Genomic DNA, 7,809 nt, shown 5'->3' on the forward strand with positions numbered 1-7,809 from the left:
GCGTGTGCGTGCTCCCCTAACCTGATATGGTCCTCTGCTCCCGCCATATCTGCCTCTCCCACTGACCGTACTGATACCTCTCTCCTCCCTCCACCCCCCAACCTCCTCCCCCACCCTTTCTACACCGCAACCCCCAGACATGGCTGGTCCTGACCTAAGGAGAACCTCCCCCCTCCCAGCCACCCTTGTTCCCCCTAAATCCCCCCCAACCTCCCTCATTCCCCCTAAAAAATTTTTAAAACACCCCTTTAAAAATCGTCTCAATTTAACAATTTAACATTTTTCAATTCCCTATTTGTAGCCGCTGCTCTCTGGATATAATCATTGAAAAAGCTCTATATGCCTTTGTATTCCCTCATTACAGATTATTCCTTGCTTTTGTTATTTGTTATTTTATAATAATAGTAATAGTAATAATAACAACTTTATTGTCACTTTGAATGTACACCAATCGGCATACATCAAAATGAAATTTCGTTGCATACAGCTCTCAGAGGGTCACCACCTCCGATATATACTTCTTGTTTATGACCAGCTTGAGTTTCAGATTATCCACTTTAGTCTCTAGGGAGCGAACGATGGCAAACAGGACAGAGGCCTCGCTTCTTTTCATCCCTGGAGAACATTGCTGCCACTACCAACTCCTCCAAAAGCCTCTCTCCCATCCTCGGGCCTGCCGACAGCCTCATCCAGTTCCTTCACTCCATAAGCCCCGGGACCTCTCCTCCTCTGCCTCCTTTGGAAACAGCCCTGATTTGCAATACAATCTGTCACTGGGCCAGCAGTCAGATCTTGCTGCCGACAGAACAATTTCAAACCATGCCAACGACTTTTAACGGTCTCACCAACAGTTCTGAAACAGTTAGAAAGTCGCCATGCCAGCAAAGATTGTCGGTCGTATATCGTGTGTTACGTTAGTTCCACCACGTTGCTCAAACACATTAAAACCTTCCTGATCATGTGGCCTATATCCCTTAATATTCCTCCCAAAACCTTTTACCTTCGAGAGCCAATGCCAGTGCCGATCCAGGCACCGCCATCTTATTTTAAGGATAATGTATTACTTTAATAAGATATCTCAGTTGTGAATACTGTATTTTTGAGCAAAGTACTCCTTTTGTATGTTGAGTATTCTTATTGACCTTCAGAATCAGGCATGGATTTTTAACCTGAGTAATTTAAAAAAAATGAACACATTCCTGTGTTGGAATCTCATAGATTCTAATATTTGATCTGCTTTTGTGATTTTCCAAATTTTCAAGCTTTGATTGTAGATCTATAATAGTTTCTGTGGTATATTCAAAAGCTTTTTTTCTGTCTCACAGGAGAAATAGAGTCTTCCAGTGCAGAGGCTGCCATATCTTCAGTCATTTTTGTGATGGCTTTATACAGTTTCCTGCTTCCTTGAAGTTCTTTTTAAAGTTGTTAGAAAGAAGCTTTGAGTAATTGTCTAGTGAGTTATCAACCTTAGCTGTTCTGCTTTTTAAGGCTTTAAGGACAGAAAAAATGATATTTGCAAGATAAGCTAGTAGAAGGTAAAGGTCTATCTTTTGATAAAAACAACAAAATTTTAAGTTTTATACTTACACTGATCCAGTATGTTCTATTATTCTATATTGTGAAAATATGTAAAGTGAAAAATGAAAAAATATATGCTGTGCTGTAATAGGAAAAGTGTGGCTAGAAGGAGAGCTTAAGGCTTATGTCCTTAATCTTAGTTGAATGCTAGTCAGGTAATTCTTCCTCTTCCATATTGTTTAGATTACTTCTCTAATCTGTCATCTATCTAACCTTAAATTATCCCTGGTTTTTCCTCAAAACTATATGCCCTGTTTATGTTTACACATTATGCTAAGCTATAAAATGCATTGTTTACTTTTACCTAGCGTTGGTTAATTCACTCACTATGGTTGAATTTGTTTAAATTATGGTTTCTTTTAACTCTGGTTTGTTGAATATGCTATAATAGTTATATTACTTTATTCAGAAAATAAAATAAGGTGTGGTTAACTAAATTGTAGCATTATGTGTAGGAGCCATGGATCTGTGCTATATACCTGTTCCCTCTCCAGCACTGCCAGAGAAAGAAAATCTAAAGAGGTTATACATGAGAATAAGACAATATATAAAGTATGATTAGGGTCAACTATAACACTAATTGAAAAAGAAAGAATGGGAAATTTGAGCTCTTTTGAAACTGTGCCAAAAAAGGATGGAAAGTAACTAACCTAAAACTTAAATCACATACTGCAAAGTCGTATTGTAGCATCACATTCAGATAAGTATTACTAATTCAGATTTGTTAGTGGAAACATACAAAATAAACAAAGTAACATCTTTTTCAATTTCATATGATCACACATAGTAAGAATGAATATGTAGAAAGGCAGTATTTATTAAGGTTTGCTGTTCGTTATTCCTGAAATGATATCTTCAAATGAATTGTGAATATTTTATATGGAAAACTTCATATGAAACTGGAAAACACAGCTTTGACGTTAATCAGTGAATAATATTCTGTGTGCTCCTGTGTTCTGGATTCCAAATACTTTTCAAAGGAAGCCTTGTGTAGAACAATTACATAAAGTAAATGGCAAGTTACTAGGGTGTGTGCTTGTTAACAGAGCCTTCCAAACAACAAATGGTTGCAACTGGTGCAAAACATGAATTAATACTAAGATCTACTTAATTGCAGCTACCAGCTGCTTGTACAGCAGAAGTCACGTCCAGGAGGACTCCCAGATTGTCTACCAACTCTAGGGGAGTGCTGCCCCATCTAGAGCTGATGTAATAGTTTCAGAAGCAGTTTGACTATGGTTGAGTTGCAACTTGTTGATCTTTTTCTAAATTTTCGTTGTCTCCAGACATTTGGTAAAGTCAGTTTCTTAATGGTATTACTTTTATAGCCCAGGATGGAGATGTATAACTGAGTACTACCAACATATTAATGATACTCATCCATGATAACAGATGACCTTGCCTAGAAGCTTCATATAGATCAGGGGTGTCAAACTCAATTTCATTGAGGGCCGCATCAGCATTGCAGTTGCCCTCGGGGGGCCGGGTGGGTGTGGCCAGGGTGGGTGCGGACTACTGGGTGGGTGTGGATGGAGTGGGTGTGCCCTACTGGGTGGGCGTGGCCAGCTCTACATCGCTCGCATCAAGGGTGCCTGTGGGGGCTTGGGCAGGAGTGGGACAGATTTGAGGGTCTCTGGCAGAAGGGGGTGGGACCAGGGCAAGTGCCAAGGCATGGTCCACTGGAGGAGCCTCACTGTTCTTCTCAGGCCATGTGCGGGGGGGGCTGGATGGTGGCGCAGGCTGCCCGGAGCCCTGGGCAGCAAAGATCAAATGCCCAGCCTGGCCCTCGAGCACCTGCGGCACCAAGCCCAGCCCCACTTCCCCAAGGGGGCACACAGCTGCACTTACCTCCTCAAGGCTGCTGCTGCTGTGCTTGCTCTCCTTAGCTAGGTTGCTCATGATGGGTACGAGGACAAAGTCAGAGGGAAGCCCATTCCCTCTCCATGGGAGGAGATCTGGCTTTGTATCCAAAGCTTCCTTAGCAATAGGATGGAAGAACCCAGGATAGGCCAGGAAGAGGGGGCAAGGGGATGGGCAGCAGGGCAGGACTAAGAAAGGACTTCCCTCAGACCCTCTCTCTCCTTCTTTTCTTCTTTCCTTCCTTCCTTCCTAGGTACAGAGTGGTGCGAAAATATTTGAGATGAGGAGAGGGAGAAAAATAGGCAAGAAACGCAGCTGGGGAGGTATCATCCTTTGTGAGGAATGAAGAAATGCACCATCACCTGGAAGTGGCCAGCACATGGCCCTCACCTACTTCACATATCTGGCTTGGTGGGCTCTGGGGGAGAAGATGCCATGAGCAGCGTGAGAGTCATTACCTGCGCAATGCCGCCCAGCCCCCAGCCTGCCTGGTCTCGGCAGGCAGTGGGGCGCTCTCCTCACAGCGCCGAGAGGCTGAGCCAGGAGGTGCGAAGCTCTCCAGCTTTGCACCTTGCTGCCTGCTGAAACTGGGCAGGCTGGGGGCTGGGCAGCATTGCACTTCTCATCAGATTCACGCTATCCAGCTCAGCTCTTGGCGCTGTGAGGAGAGCACCCCGCTGCCTGCCAAACCACTCCCCCAGAGCCCATCAAGCCGGATATGTGAAGTAGGCGAGGGCCATTTGCTGGCCACTTCTGGGCGATGGTGCATTTCTTCATTCCTCACAAAGGGTGATACCTCCCCAGCATGCACCCAGGGGGCGGGACCAACATGACAGGACCTGGTTCCTTGCTGTTTCCAGACGGCTTTGTGGAGCTAAGACTGAATACGTTTCAGCATAGATGCCACCACAAAATTGTACGTTGGCTCCCGGGCCAGGGCCAAGGCAGTGGGGGCCGTTCCCTCACTGTTTCCAGGATGGCTTCGCAGGCCACATGAAACCACTTCGCGGGCCTCATCCAGCCCATGGGCCTGGTGTTTGACATGTCTGATATAGATATTCAGTAGCAGAAAGAAAATTAAAGCTATGATAATCTATACATCAGGATCTAAGTCTAGATCTTTTATTCTTACTAGTATCAACTGAAAGTGACTTTGAAGAAAGAAGAACCACTGGAAAATTGTACCTCCCACTCCCAATCCCCTAAGCCAGTTCAAAAAGGATACCATGAGCTATGGTACTAAAAGCTGCTGAGTGAATCAGAACAGCAAGGAGATACCATCCCCAAAGCTCTCCAAAGGGTATCATCCAAAGCCTCAAATGCTGATTTGGTACTATAAGCCAGCCTGATCCATCCTCTCAATAACTTTCCCCAAAAATGGAAGGTTGGAGACCAGATGTAAATTGTCCAATCCTGTGGTATCTTTCACTGCCTCTTTCAAAACATACAAAACCATCCCATCCCACAAAAAAGCATTCACCACAGCTTGGATCCAACCACGTATCAGCTAGTGCAGACATGTGAAACTCGCGACGTCACGTGACGTTGCACGACATATCGGAGCTTTTTTGCCATTGCCGGCAATGGGGTGGGCGCAACTCCGGTATGATGAAACCGGCCTGCGGGCCGGCAGTTTGACACCCCTGAGCTAGTGGGAGACTTTGAAGAAAAGATGTAGATCTAAAACACAGAACATAAAGCTTCAAGGACCCTGTCCATTCCCTCAGTTAAAACTGTCTTTAAATAAGTAAACAAGAATGTGCTTCTGTAAGTCTATAGGATCCGTTCAGACAGAATTGGTCCTGAGAGGATCTGAACAACAATATTCAACAGATGCTTAAAATAGAGATCCTGCAAGAGTTCCCCAGGCCTGCCTTATGAGATGGGTCCTAGTAATTCAGAGCAGGGCTGCTGGCTAGCTATTTATATTTGTAGATGAGATAAGAACAGAAAAATAAGCTTGTTTTCCTACATTTATCACTATATAAAGCAAACCTTTATAAAAGGTCTTACTGGGTCTTAGAGTCATTCTTTTATCTTCCTCCAGAAATGCTCTACAGCTGTTCCATGTCATAATATTGCTCAGAAAACCAGGGGGCTTCTGCAATTCATGAACACAGGTTGTCCTCATATGATGATTGAATCCAAGCTACTCCAGGCTGCAGTTAAGGTGTCAGTCCTCCACGGGACAAATCAGCAAGAGAAGTTGGACATTTCCTGGAAGGACTACAGTATGTCTCACAGAATTTATCTCTCAAATGATGTCAGATAATTCCTTTATCAAGACATCCTTGATGAGGCCGGGCATTTTTTGGATAAATATTTTTTACTATTATTTGCACTAATTTGTGACAAGCCAGCTGAATCAGGCCAGCAGTCATTTATTTGAACAACTCAGATACAGGTAACCCATGACTTATGACCATTCATTTCATGACTGTTCAAAGTTACAATAGTGCTAAAAATGTGACTTACAACCTGTCTTTGCACTTATGACTGTTGTAGCATCTCTGTGATTAAAGTTGATGCTTGGCAACCTGCATACATTAACTATGGTTGCAGTATCCTGGGGTCATATGGTCACCATTTACATCCTTTCCAGGGGGCTTCCAACAAGCAAAGTAAATGGGAAAGCTGGATTCACTTAATGAACACAAGATTCACTTGACAACCATGGTGATTTGCTCATTGACCATGGCAATAAAGGTAGTAAAATCGGACACAAGTCACTTAACGGCCCTATCACTTAGTAATGGAAATCTGCATTTTGGCCACAAGGGCTCTCTACAAGAGCTCCTCTAAATAAATTTCTCCTGACTTCACTATCTTTAAAAACAATCATTCCTTTGCGGTATTCTTGTTTCCCTTTTGATTGTTTTCCATGTATGAAGAATAAAGTCACCAAGAATTTGAATTTCTTCTAGATCTTCTAAGAACATGAGGTACAATTTTATTTTTTTCTTTCAATATAAGGATTAGCAGAAGGAGATTGTCATTGGACTTGGTAAATTTTAGAAATTGTTTTGTCACATTTCTGATTCTTGCCAAAAGCACATTTCATGTGCTAATAGTCCAATCATTCTACATTTATTTGATTCTGTACAGTACTGATGAATCAAATTATCATAACTATTGTAAAGCAGTTATTCTTAAAAGAATGGAATTATGTACTTTGTGCCTTTCTTCTTTTTGTTTCATACTCTGTATAGTCTTTTAGGTTTTTTTCTGTCTGTGAAGTTTTTGATCCCCCTTTCCCCCCAGGTACTAAAAATTATTTCTAAGTTTTATTAGTGCAGAATATCTTCTACATCTCTTGTCTTTACTTATTATTCTCATCTACTGAATTAGCTTCTTCTGTCAATTCCTCTTGTAATGCCTTCAGTTTTTGCTTTGTTTTGTTTTCTGATCTGAGTAATTTCCATTTCCATTACTGATTCCTTGAATCTTTTGACCTTTCTTTAAGGACTGTTACAAGCTTGCACTTCTCCAGTTGTGTATCATAGTGGTTTTCAGCAGTAACAAACAATCTGCAAATAGTAATAATCTTATCTATTTAGTTTCATTTTTTTAAGAACCTTTTTTTTATAGGTGTGTTCTCACCTCTCAGTTTAACCAAATTCCCAAGTTTGAATTTTTTAAATCTTCCTAGATACCATGTTTCCCCCAAAATAAGACCAACCCAGAAAATAAGCTCTAGCATGATTTTTTAGCATGCGTTTAATATAAACCCTGCCCCCAAAATGAGCCCTAGTTAACAGCCTGCCCACTCCATCTCACTGTCTGGTTGCTCGCTGCCGCAACGGGGCAGGAGGCCGCACAGTGCTCTGGTACCGCCTCCATGAGGTGAGGCGAGAGAGGTGGTGGGGGTGTATGGAGCTGATCCACGGGCCCCATACCTGCTCACCTCAGGGCCCCCACAGCCAGTCCACTCCCTGCTCGGTGACCTCCCCCTACCTGTTCAATGACCCAGCTGCCCACCCACCTCTTCCCTTTCATTCCCCTCCCGAGCCAGACTGCCATGCTATGGAGGATGGGCGGGGAAGGCTTGGTTCCCTTACCCTAGGGGTGTCAAACTGGCGGCTCGTGGGCCAGTTGCATCATACGTAGGCCGCGCCTACCCTAGCTCCAGCAATGCAAAAAAAGTCACAATACGTTGCAACACGTCATCTGACGTGATGAGTTTGACACCTATGCCTTATCCTGTTCCCCTCCATTTCAGAGCCAGGAGGAAGTGACAGTGAAAGGCCTCTGCCGCTGCTGCACATCATCTGTGTCTGCTGCTGGAGCGGCTTTCTTCGGTCCCGGCCACCCCTGCTTCGCCCCGCCTAGCCTCACAGATCACCTGCTCCCTCCTCTACCTGCCACTTGGGT

Source organism: Protobothrops mucrosquamatus, unplaced genomic scaffold, assembly GCF_001527695.2.
Source record: "Protobothrops mucrosquamatus isolate PMUCROS unplaced genomic scaffold, P.Mucros_1.0 scaffold93, whole genome shotgun sequence".
NCBI lineage: Eukaryota > Metazoa > Chordata > Lepidosauria > Squamata > Viperidae > Protobothrops > Protobothrops mucrosquamatus.